Source organism: Onychostoma macrolepis, chromosome 08 (genome assembly GCF_012432095.1).
Source record: "Onychostoma macrolepis isolate SWU-2019 chromosome 08, ASM1243209v1, whole genome shotgun sequence".
Taxonomy (NCBI): Eukaryota; Metazoa; Chordata; class Actinopteri; order Cypriniformes; family Cyprinidae; genus Onychostoma; species Onychostoma macrolepis.
The window spans coordinates 2,414,540-2,428,585 of record NC_081162.1 but is presented as its reverse complement, the minus strand read 5'-3'; the positions used below and the strand labels follow the sequence as shown (position 1 = coordinate 2,428,585).

At 39.6% G+C, this 14,046-nt stretch overlaps 1 protein-coding gene across 3 annotated transcripts in view; it reads left to right on the top strand.

The window, feature by feature from the left end:
• Positions 1-14,046, top strand: part of mtor (mechanistic target of rapamycin kinase) — a 141,827-nt gene that overhangs the window by 67,020 nt on the left and 60,761 nt on the right. The gene's annotated exons all lie outside the window — the stretch shown is intronic.

The following is a 14,046-nucleotide window of genomic DNA, read 5'->3' as shown; positions in this document are numbered from 1 at the left end:
CAGCCTCCTGTGCGTTTCACATGATTTACGATATTTGCTGCCTATAGGGAGCATTCCAAATTACTCTCTTATGAAGATTCATTTCAGTTATCATGCTGCCTTAGAATGTAGCTGTCTGTAGAATTACTTTTGTTTTAAAAAAGAAAAAAAAAGAAAAAAGAAAGGTCTGTCATCAATCAAAAGACTTTTGATAAGGGTTTGGAACAAAAGAAGATATTTTTAATATAGAAATTTCTGCCCGTCCATTGAAAGTCTATTCTTCCAAAAAGTTGATGCTTCAAATAGTGCATTATGGCATTGCAAAAGAAGTTCATATGAATCAAGCAGTTTAATCCCTGAAGAGACACAATCACTTTATATAATGACAAAAATGTATTTAGTCTTTTGATTCACATATAAACAATGCACATATATTTTAACTATGCTTTGTAATTTCTGTGATTTCTGCACAAATGTACCTCTGTCTCATACAGGGTCGGAAATTAACAAGGGTTTTATTATTTTTTTAATTTTATAATTTTATAATTTATATACTTTATATAGGCTAATCTCATAACATTATGCAATTGTTGTTTAAATGCATTTATGCTCCCTTTGGGCAGTAATAAACAGTTTGTAAAAGTTTAAATAAACATGTTGACATATGCCGTCTATGTACCACCTTGGCAATGTAAACATGGCTTTTGTTGATGTTGATCAAATTTTATTTGTTACATACTATAGTATTCTAATTGATTGATTGAATTAATTCATTTAATTTAAATAAATCACATAAAGAAAAAAAAATACATTGAATAAGGGAATATTAGCTGTTAACTTTTAGTTTTATTAAAATGTCCATCATGGACAGCTATTACTATTTGACAAAGTCAGAAACACAATAGGAAGGTGTCAGTCCACATTTCAACTTGTTTCTGGGAAAAATGTTTTCAGCCCCAAAGACCAAAAGGACCATCCTGAATTTGACCAGTGACAGATGCAGAAGCAAGTGTCTGTCATGGTATGAAGGTGCATCAGTGCAAACGTAATGGGTGACTGGCATGTGTGCAACGGTACCATTGACATTCAAGGCATATATTGGGATTGTACAGAGACATATACTGCCATAAAGATGACATCATACAAGGGAAGTCCATAGTTATTAGATCAAGACAATGACAGGTGTCATTCTGCATGTGCTACATGAGCGTGGTTTCGTAGACACCTGCCATCAGTCCAGATCTGTCTACTATTGAAAATGTGTGGCCCGTTATGAAAAGGAGAATCAGACAAGGATGACCACATACTGTTAAGCAGCTGAAGTCTTGTATTAAGTCTTGTTTCCCAACTTTTTTTGGAGTGTGTTGCAGCCATCAAAATCAAAATTTGTATATATACAAAATACAATTAATTTGGTCAGTGAAAACATTAGAAATCTTTTCTTTGCACTTTTGCCAAGTAAAGGTTAAAGAGAATTAACAAATCACAGATTTTCAATTTTATTGCATTTTACAAAACTTCCCAATATTTTCTGATTTGGGGTTGTATTATATGGCTCCACATATTGCTGCCGTTTTATTGTAATTCAGCATTATAGGACACTCTGTGCTGAAAATGAAGCTCTTGTATGTTAGGTTTAAAGTGTGTGCGTGCATTGCTCTAACGTAATTACCCCTAAGTATCTACACTGCAGACCAGCCCACCTCTAAACATGTATATCATGTGACGCTATGTTATGTGTTTGTTTTTTTTTTGCTTCAAATTTCCATGTGACATTCCATTCCAGTGAGTGATTGACTGTTCCCGTGTAAAGGTACCGGAGCCCTTTTTCCTGTCTTGCTGTTAATGTACGTCTTTGTGTTTTAGGCCTGTCTGCAGCCTGGAACCTTGTATTTTGCAAGGCCCCTTAAGTAATGTTTTTTCCAGGCGGCTGGGAAAGCACTTCATTTGTTCCAGATCCCCCACGCCATCTCCTGAAACCCATATGAGCAGCGTCTCACAGGGCTAATCGTGGGGCCCCTTTTTTCACAACCCCCAGCAATGACACGCATGGTTTGCTTGTGTCTGTGTCAGCACTGTTAGCCTCAAAGAGTTCATTTGTTTTAAAGGTACACCATTCCAAGATGTGATATGATGTCATACCTTTTTGCAGTTTATCACAGCCAGAGCTGTGGCAAGGGGCTTTTTTGGTGAAAAGTTTCCGGCATGGACAGACAGAAGCTCTCACTGACCTTGCACATTTTTACAACACGTTGGTCTTTATGAACTGAAAGAGTGCTTGTGCTTTGCCAGAAACAATAATTCGAGAACAAATGCTGACATCTCGTTGTTGTGTGCTGTGTAGGTGTTGAATCCTGTTATTTTTCCACACCCTTTTTACCTAATGTACACAATAATGCTGTTTATTTGTATATTAGGGGTGTCAACGTTAACGCATGCGATTAATCAAAAAAGTTTAATGTGCTAATATTTTTTTAACGCAAATGAATCTCTTGATAAGGTTTGACCCCAACTTCTTCCCGTCATCGCAGCGCGGAAGGTTATCTATCATGTGTGACGAGGGTACAGCGAACCAGTGTTGCCAGGGTAACGGCACAAGTGGGCTATTTTGAAAATACAGTCGCGAAAAAAATTACAGAGCCGTTTTGGGCTACTTTTTAATGTACATGACCGCCCAAAGTGTATATAGACAAATAAAAATTAAAAAGATCCTTTTACTAATGTGTATTATACTTGGAATGTATCCCTGGCAATTTAAGAACGGAGAGGTGGTAACATCACAAACAACGTGAGTTTCAGCAGAGCATACATGGCTTTTACACAGCAGAAAAACATGACAACAGCCGCTATAGATTATATAAGATAATAAACACATGATTACGATAGGATATGGTCTGCATGTGATTTTTTTTTTTAGATTAATGTGTACATCTGAAATGCTAATTTGTGCAGCGATATAAAAGGCTATAAATAGCATTTTAACAACAGTAAGCAACCAAATTCCACACAAATTCCATCGCAAAAGGAAGTTATTACAAACACTCGATGGTGGTTTGAAGTGAGTTCTGAGTAAAAGTGTACTATTAATCTCATAAATTGTCTTATGAAGCATGATGCTAATATTAGCTCTAATGCAGCTGCTGAACAGGTCCAATTCTTCTTCATAAAGCATTTTGTCATAATACTTCATGTAAGGTCGCAAGAAATGTTTTGTTGTATTTATTTAGAAACACTTTTGATAATAGTTGGGTAAATGTATACTAGGATTGAAGCGATGTGGCTTGGTAAACGTTTTATTGCCAGTATAAAGTCTGATAATGGCTGAATAATGATAAAAGAATAATAAGGATTATGTATCATACCTGGCGGAAGTGTGAAAGGTTCTGTTTCCTTAAACTAGTTTGTCATGCATTTCTTTATTTCAACACCTTTACAGGTAAATCCTAGTATTTTAAATTTGTGATTAATCATGATTAATCACAGTCCATGACTGTGATTAACGCGATTTAAATTTTTTAATCGATTGACAGCACTATTGTATATTTAATCATTTTCATGTTGTATCTCTTTAATATACAGGTGTGACAAATTCAATTAATTAGACATGATTTGACACACCTGTCAATGCAGGTCTAACAGCTGAAAAAGCATGTCAGAGCACAAAAAGAGAGAGGTGACCAAAAATCTGAAAGTCATTCTGGTTGAGCTTCAGTGAAGTTTCTTTTGAGAGAAATTTAACTGAAGGACAACCATCTGGGTAGTACTTCATGGCAGAGTGGCCAGACAGTAGCCTGCCTTCAGTGAAAGACCTGCTTGGAATTTGGAAAAAAAGCACCTTAAAGGCTTGCAGACTTTGAAAAACAAGGTTGTCTGGTCTGATTAATTCCAAGTGTCATGTCTGGAGGAAACCAGAGACCACTCACTATATTCCCACTGGTGAAGCAGGGTGGTTAAATCTGCCGGGCTTTCAACTGCTCAGAGCAGACCACAACACAGAATCAACGGTGAAATCACGCGGCGGCGGGACATGCTTTTACGTCAATGAAAGGTGGTGTACAGATGTAACGGTGTTAAAAAATATGTGCTGTCCCTATCTGGATGTGCTCTTCATTAAATGTAAGCCTTTCTATTCGCCACGGGAGTTTTGCTCGTTCATTCTCGTGAGTGTTTACATTCCTCCGCATGCGCACGTGAGCTCAGATTTACAGAAACAGAACAACAACACCCGGATTGCTTTAATCATTCTCGGGGACTTTAATAAAGCAAATCTCTCCCGTGAACTGCCAAAATACAGACAGCATGTTACATGGTCCACCAGAGATAGTAATATATTGGATCACTGTTACACAGCAATAAAGGATGCATATCACTTCGTCCCACGGGCAGCTTTAGGACTCTCTGATCACTGTCTTACATCGACCTACAGGCAGAAACTGAAATCAGCCAAACCTGTATTAAGGACAGTAAAGAGATGAACTAATGAAGCTGAGCGGGATTTACAAGCCTGTTTCTTTCTCACTGATTGGAGTGTTTTTGAAGCTGCTGCAAACAATCTGGACGAGCTCACAGTGACCGTAACATCCTTTATCAGTTTCTGTGAAGATATGTGCATTCCTACCAGTACTCATTTAACCTACAACAATGACAAACCATGGTTCACTGCAAAACTCAGACAGCTCTGCCAGGCCAAAGAAGATGCTTACAGGAATGGGAACAGAGTCTTGTATAAACAGGCCAAATACACACTAGAATAGGAGATCAGAGTGGCAAAGAGGAATTATTCTGAAAAAACAAGGATTCAATTCTCTTCCAGTGACTCAGCATCAGTGTGGAAAGGTCTGAAAGACATCACTGACTACAAGACACCATCCCCCAGCACTGAGGCAAATCAACAACTGGCAGACGATCTGAACGAGTTCTATTGCAGGTTTGAAAAAACATCATTAACACCTCCAGCAACCCCCATCTCCCCCACACCTGCACTCCAGATCAGTGAAGATGATGTGCGCCAGGTCTTCAGAAAGAACAAGAGAAGAAAGGCACCAGGCCCAGATGGTGTGACACCAGCCTGTCTGAAATCCTGTGCTGACCAGCTGGCCCCCATCTTCACACAGATCTTCAACTTCAAACGCTCCACCATCATCCCCGTCCCAAAGAAACCCAAGATAACAAGTCAAGTCACCTTTATTTATATAGCGCTTTTAACAATACAGATTGTCAAAGCACTTAACATTATCAAATTGGAGGATAGAGTGTCAGTAATGTATAACGATAAGATTAAACACTCAATTTTCAGTTAAAGGCATTTCATTATTGAATTCAGAGATGTCATTGTCTAGCTCAGTTTAGTTTAAATAGTATCTGTGCAATCAAATTGGCGATAATCGCTAGAAGTTAAGTGTCCCTCCTGTAATCAATGAATCCTGCCATCATTGAATCCGTCCTCTGCACTTCAATAACTGTCTGGTTCAGCTCAGCTACCAAATCTGACCTCAGAAGACTACAGAGGGTAGTCCGGACTGCTGAGCGATTCATTGGTACAGCCCTCCCCAGTCTCCATGAAATGTACTTATCCAGAGTGAGAAAAAGGGCTGGCAAAATCTCTCTGGACCCCTCACATCCAGCACACTCCCTCTTTGAACTGTTGCCGTCTGGTCGATGTTACAGAGCTCTGAGCACCAGAACGGCCAGGCACAGGAACAGTTTCTTGCCTCAGGCAATCCATCTCATGAACACTTGAGCACTTAACAATAAACATGAAACACACAACACTATCATTCATTTATTTATTTAACACACATACTTATTACATTACATTTCATTAACAGGACTTAATGACTACAGACCTGTGGCTCTAACGTCTGTGGTCATGAAGTCATTCGAAAAACTGGTTTTGGCTTATCTGAAGGACATCACTGGACCCCCTGCAGTTTGCCTACAGAGCAAACAGGTCTGTGGATGATGGAGTCAACATGTGACTGCATTTCATCCTGCAGCATCTGGACAGACCAGGAACTTATGTGAGGATCCTGTTTGTGGACTTCAGCTCAGCTTTAAACACGATCATTCCAAACCTCCTCCTGCCCAAACTAACTCAGCTCTCCGTGCCCACCTCCATCTGTCAGTGGATCAACAGCTTCCTGACAGACAGGCAGCGGCTAGTGAGACTGGGAAAATTCTCATCCAGCACCCGTACGATCAGCACTGGCGCCCCTCAGGGTTGCGTCCTCTCCCCACTGCTATTCTCCCTATACACCAACAACTGCACATCTAAAGACGAAACTACACTGATCGGCCTCATTCAGGACGGTGACGAGTCTGCTTACAGACAGGAGGTTAAAGAGCTGGCTGCCTGTTGCATTCTTAACAACCTGGAGCTGAACACGCTCAAAACAGTCGAGATGACTGTGGACTTTAGGAGAAACCCCCCTGCTCTCCCCCCACTCACCATCATGAGCAGCACTGTGACTGCAGTGGAGTTATTCAGATTCCTGGGCAGCATCATCTCTCAGGACCTGAAGTGGGACATTCACATAGACTTCACATAGGTTGTACTTCTTTCGCCAGCTGAGGAAGTTCAACATGCCACAGGAGCTGCTGAAACAGTTCAACTCTGCCATCATTGAATCCGTCCTCTGCACTTCAATAACTGTCTGGTTCAGCTCAGCTACCAAATCTGACCTCAGAAGACTACAGAGGGTAGTCCGGACTGCTGAGCGATTCATTGGTACAGCCCTGCCCAGTCTCCAAGAACTGTACTTATCCAGAGTGAGAAAAAGGGCTGGCAAAATCTCTCTGGACCCCTCACATCCAGCACACTCCCTCTTTGAACTGTTGCCGTCTGGTCGATGTTACAGAGCTCTGAGCACCAGAACAGCCAGGCACAGGAACAGTTTCTTCCCTCAGGCAATCCATCTCATGAACACTTGAGCACTTAACAATAAATATGAAACACACAACACTATCATACATTTATTTATTTAACACACATACTTATTACATTTCAAATTTGCACCTAACATACCTGTACATACTAAATTGTCTATTTTGAATATTGTTTGTGTGCTATTTTTTATATTTAGGGGCCGAGCACTGAGGTGTGAGGACCCTCTTGGAATTGCTCCGTTTATTATTATTAGGGCCCAAGCACCAAGGTGCGAGGACCCTCTTGGAATTGCTCCGTTTATTATTATTAGGGTCTAAGCCAGAATGGCGAGGGCCCTATTGATTCCTTCAGGATTATTTATTTTATTTTTTTTTTTTGACTATCTGGGCGTTTTTGGGGGCCTTAATGTGCTCAAAAACTCTTGAAAATTTGCACACACGTTGGAATCTGCGGTCATTAGGCTGGGACCTGGGCGTGGCACGGGGGCTCTACGTCGCCCCCTGGAACACGGTCTGAAAACTTGATGTGTAGCTCACACATACTTGCACGTATTCATATGAAACTCGGTACACATATAGATCTCATTGAGCCGAACAATTTTGTCATCTATGTCATAGGCTCCGCCCAACAGGAAGTCGGCTATATAGGGCTGTTTGAAAAGCGCACGCTCTGGAATTTGATATACTCCTCTGAGGGCTTCCATACGATTGCCACCAAACTCGGTGAACATGATCTCAAGACATTGGGGATGCTAAATTGCGGAGGGATTTTTGATATCTCGAACAGTTTGACCGTGGCGAGGAGATGAATTATGGCGAAAAATGAGAGACACGAAATGTCTAATAACATCCACATACATTGTCTGATTTTGATCAAACTTCAGGGGTTTGTTCGTCGCATGATGCCAATCGAACAGATGTGACTATTATGAGTAAAAGTTATAGCGCCACCAACTGGCAGCAGGAAATGTGTCAATTTCAAAATGCTTTGAATTCAGCAAAAAACATGCTCCAAAACTCATGAAACTTTGCACACGGGTCAGAACTGGCGAAAATTTACATCTGATATGGGTTTCAGAAGTGGGTGTGGCAAAATGGCTCGATAGCACCTATAAAATTTCAAAAGAGTGCGCCTCGAGCTACGTTTTACGTACATGCACGAAAATCGGTACACACGTGTAACACACCATTACCTACAAAAAAGTCTCCTGGTACAAAATCCAAAACCCAACAGGAAGTACGTTATTTTGAATTTCCTGTTAAATTTTTGTGCAGTTTTTGCAATTTCCAGGCTTCGTACTTTGACGAACTCCTCCTACAGTTTTAATCGGATCGTCTTCAAATTTGCTGAGTGTAATCATAAGGCCTTTGCGATGTTAAATTGCGAAGATCTAGAGTTTTCGTCAAGGGGCGTGTCCCTGGCGGCCTGACAAAATTTGATGTTTCGCCATGAAACAGGAAGTTGCTGTAACTCAGGCAAGCAATGTCCGATCTGCCCCAAACTTCACACGTTTCATAGGAGTTCAGTCCTGAACACATCTGCATGCTCATATTCAGATATAGTCATAGCGCCACCTGCTGGAAACAGGAAGTGACATGTTTAACACTGTTATGGACTCCTAGGTGCATATTAAAAAGTGTCAACAAGTGATAAATATGCTGACAGCATGCTACAAGCATTCTAAAACATGCTAGCAACACTTAGCTAAGTGCTAAAGCATGCTAGTAATGCAGTGAAATGGGAAGTTGCTGTAACTCAGGCATACAATGTCCAATCTGCCTCCAACTTTACATGTTTGATTACAGTCGTGGCCTGAAGACATCTACATTTTCACATTCGGTTATAGTGATAGCGCCACCTACTGACAACAGGAAGTGACATGTTTTACACAGTGATGCACTTTTAGCAACACTGTAAATTATGCCATTGTGTGCTAAACATGCTAGAATAATGGTCTAACATGCTAGCAACACTTACTAAGTACTAAAGCATGTTATTAATACCATGACACAGGAAGTTGTTGTAACTCATGCATACAATGTCTTATCTGCCCCAAACTTCACACCTTTTATAATAGTCCTGGCCTAAACACATCAAAAGGCCAATATTCAGTTAAAATTATAGCGCCACCTGCTGGTGACAGGAAATGACTTGTTTCACACTAAGTTAAACACACAATGTCTGATCTGCCCCAAACTTGACATATTTGATAAGAGTCCTGGCCTTAACACATCTGAAGGCCAATATTCAGTTATATTGATAGTGCCACCTGTTGGCAACAGGAAATTACTTGTTTCACACTGACTTAAACATGCAATGTCCGATCTGCACCAAACTTCATATGTTTGATAAATGTGCTGGCCTGAAGACATCTACATGCCAATTTCCAGTTATATACATAGCGCCACCAGCTGGCAGCATAAAATTACTTGTTTTACACTAACTTAAACATGCAATGTCCGATCTGTCCCAAACTTCACACGTTTCATAGGAGTTCAGTCCTGAACACATCTGCATGCTCATATTCAGATATAGTCATAGCGCCACCTGCTGGAAACAGGAAGTGACATGTTTAACACTGTTATGGACTCCTAGGTGCATATTAAAAAGTGTCAACAAGTGATAAATATGCTGACAGCATGCTACAAGCATTCTAAAACATGCTAGCAACACTTAGCTAAGTGCTAAAGCATGCTAGTAATGCAGTGAAATGGGAAGTTGCTGTAACTCAGGCATACAATGTCCAATCTGCCTCCAACTTTACATGTTTGATTACAGTCGTGGCCTGAAGACATCTACATTTTCACATTCGGTTATAGTGATAGCGCCACCTACTGACAACAGGAAGTGACATGTTTTACACAGTGATGCACTTTTAGCAACACTGTAAATTATGCCATTGTGTGCTAAACATGCTAGAATAATGGTCTAACATGCTAGCAACACTTACTAAGTACTAAAGCATGTTATTAATACCATGACACAGGAAGTTGTTGTAACTCATGCATACAATGTCTTATCTGCCCCAAACTTCACACCTTTTATAATAGTCCTGGCCTAAACACATCAAAAGGCCAATATTCAGTTAAAATTATAGCGCCACCTGCTGGTGACAGGAAATGACTTGTTTCACACTAAGTTAAACACACAATGTCTGATCTGCCCCAAACTTGACATATTTGATAAGAGTCCTGGCCTTAACACATCTGAAGGCCAATATTCAGTTATATTGATAGTGCCACCTGTTGGCAACAGGAAATTACTTGTTTCACACTGACTTAAACATGCAATGTCCGATCTGCACCAAACTTCATATGTTTGATAAATGTGCTGGCCTGAAGACATCTACATGCCAATTTCCAGTTATATACATAGCGCCACCAGCTGGCAGCATAAAATTACTTGTTTTACACTAACTTAAACATGCAATGTCCGATCTGTCCCAAACTTCACACGTTTTATAAGAGTCATGGTCTTAACACATCTTAAGGCCAATATTCAGTTATAAACATACCGCCACCTGCTGGCAATAGGAAATGACTTGTTTTACACTAACTTAAACATGCAATGTCCAATCTGCACAAAATTTCATATGTTTGGTAAGAGTCCTGGTCTGAAGACATCAAAAGGCCAATATTCAGTTATAATTATAGTGCCACCTGTTGGCAACAGGATACGTCATGCTTTGCACTAACTCAAACATACTATGTTCAATCTGCACCAAACTTCATATGTTTGATAAAAGGACTGGTCTGAAGACATCTACAGGCCAATGTTAAGTTATAGACATAGCGCCACCAGCTGGCAGCAGGTTTGGCACATATAAATGACTTTAACATTTTCCTCTATATTTGGCTTTTTAAATGCATATTGCTCACCGTTCCCTGTCTCCCTGAAGCCACCGTTGGCGGTGAGCCCGGGTGCGAGGGCCCGATCATCGCTGCTTGCAGCTTTAATTCTTCTTCTCCAAAGTGAATCGCATTTTTGAGGGCCTAAACATGCTCCAAAACTCATGAAACTTTGCACACGGGTCAGAACTGGCGAAAATTTACATCTGATATGGGTTTCAGAAGTGGGTGTGGCAAAATGGCTCGATAGCGCCACCTATAATATTTCAAAAGAGTGCGCCTCGAGCTATGTTTTATGTACATGCACGAAAATCGGCACACACGTGTAACAAACCATTACCTACACAAAATCCTCTTGGTACAAAATCCAAAACCCAACAGGAAGTACATTATTTTGAATTTCCTGTTCGATTTTTGTGCAGTTTTTGCAATTTCCAGGCTTCGTACTTTGACGAACTCCTCCTACAGTTTTAATCAGATCGTCTTCAAATTTGCTGAGTGTAATCATAAGGCCTTTGCGATGTTAAATTGCGAAGATCTAGAGTTTTCGTCAAGGGGCGTGTCCCTGGCGGCCTGACAAAGTTTGATGTTTCGCCATGAAACAGGAAGTTGCTGTAACTCAGGCAAACAATGTCCGATCTGCCCCAAACTTAACACGTTTCATAGGAGTTCAGTCCTGAACACATCTACATGCTCATATTCAGATATAGTCATAGCGCCACCTGCTGGCAACAGGAAGTAACATGTTTAACACTGTAATGGACTCCTAGGTGCATATTAAAAAGTGTCAACAAGTGATAAATAGGCTAGCAGCATGCTACAAGCATACTAAAACATGCTAGCAACACTTAGCTAAGTGCTAAAGCATGCTAGTAATGCGGTGAAACAGGAAGTTGCTGTAACTCAGGCATGCTGTGTTCAATCTGCCCCAAATTTAACAAGTTTGATAAGAGGCCTGGGTAACACTTTATAATAACTGCACACTATGAATCATTAGTTAATCATTAGTAAATAGTCAATTCATCATTTATAAAGCATTGTTCCAACATTAATAGGCATTAGTAAGCAGTTTATAAATACAGCTATAAATGTTTTGTTCTTGAGCATATCTATAATGTTTAATAATTGTATTTTCATACTTTATTAATGATCAGTTTATAATTTCCAAATTATTACGTTATTTACAAACCAGTTATTTAGGAGTTGTCAGTGGTTCATAAGATCATTTAGAAAGTTTAAGTAAATGATTAATAAAATATTTAAATGTACATTTATGAATCGTATTATTTAGACACATGATAATAGTTGCTCAGTGTGTTAATAAATGCTTTATTAACACATATTCCTGCTGTAATTCATGATTAAGTCACGTAGTTATAAAACATTTAGTAGTTGCCAGCCATCTATTTTTGTGAGCTCATCTAAAGTGAGGACTATTCATACCTCGTAAAGCATTTACAAAGGAGATTTAAAGGCTCATTTATCTTCCAAACAGACAAGTTAAACAAACACAACACAGAGGGATACAGAACATAGAAACATTTTTTCATGATGCAAAAAGGAAACTGTACAACGGTACAACTAAAAAGAAAAATTAAAGTGTACAGTTGGACAGTTTCATTTTTTTTTTTTTTCATCTTGAAATAAATATTTCTGAGTTCTGTAGCCCTCTGTGTTGTGTTTGTTTATTTTTTTCTGTTAGGAAGATAAATGAGCCTTTAAATCTCCTTTGTAATAGATATGCTTATAAATCAAGAACAAGGCATTTATAGCTGTATTTATAAACTTCTTACTAATGACTATTAATGTTGGAACAATGCTTTATAAAAGATAAACTGACTATTTACTAATGCTTACCTAATGATTCATAGCGTGCAGTTATTATAAAGTGTTACCTGTCCTGAACACATCTACATTCCCGTATTCGGGTATAGTCATAGCGCCACCTGCTGGCAAAAGGAAGAGACATGTTTAACACTGTAATGGACTCCTAGGTGCATATTAAAAAGTGTCAACAAGTGATAAATAGGCTGGCAGCATGCTACAAGTATACTAAAACATACTAGCAACACTTAGCTAAGTGCTATAGCATGCTAGTAATGCAGTGAAACGGGACGTTGCTGTAACTTAGGCATGCAGTGTCCAATCTGCCCCAAATTTTACAAGTTTGATAAGAGGCCTGTCCTGAACACACATACATTCCCGTATTTGGTTATAGTCATAGCGCCACCTGCTGGCAACAGGAAGTGACATGTTTTAGACTGTGATGCACTATTAGCAACACAGTAAAATATGCCATTGTGTGCTAAACATGTTATCAACATGCTCAAACATGTTAGCAACACTTAGCTAAGTGCTAAAGTATGCTACTAACTCCATCAAACAGGAAGTTGTTGTAACTCATGCATACAATGTCTTATCTGCCCTAAACTTCACACCTTTTATAATAGTCCTGGCCTAAACGCATCAATTCAGTTAAAATTATAACGCCACCTGCTGGTGACAGGAAATAACTTGTTTCACACTAACTTAAACATGCAATGTCCGCTCTGCCCCAAACTTCACATGTTTGGTAAGAGTCCTGGCCTGAACACATCTTAAGGCCAATATTCATTTATAGTGATAGTGCCACCTGTTGGCAACAGGAAATGACTTGTTTTACACTAACTTAAACATGCAATGTTTAATCTGCACCAAACTTCATATGTTTGATAAATTTGCTGGCCTGAAGATATCTACATGCCAATTTCCAGTTATAGACATAGCGCCACCAGCTGGCAGCATGAATCTACTTGTTTCACACTAACTTAAACATGCAATGTCCGATCTGCCCCAAACTTCACCTGTTTTATAAGAGTCCTGGTCTTAATACATCTTAAGGCCAATATTCAGTTATAAACATACCGCCACCTGCTGGCAATAGGAAATGACTTGTTTTACACTAACTTAAACATGCATTGTCCGGTCTGCCCCAAACTTCACCTGTTTGATAAGAGTCCTGGCCTGAACACAACTCAAGGCCAAAATTCATTTATAGTGATAGTGCCACCTGTTGGCAACAGGAAATGACTTGTTTTACATTAACTTAAACATGCAATGTCCAATCTGCACAAAACTTCATATGTTTGGTAAGAGCCCTGGTCTGAAGCATCAAAAGGCCAATATTCAGTTATAATTATAGTGCCACCTGTTGGCAACAGGATACGTTATGCTTTGCACTAACTCAAACATACCATGTTCAATCTGCACCAAACTTTATATATTCGATAAAAGTACTGGTCTGAAGACATCTACAAGCCAATGTTAAGTTATAGACATAGCGCCACCAGCAGG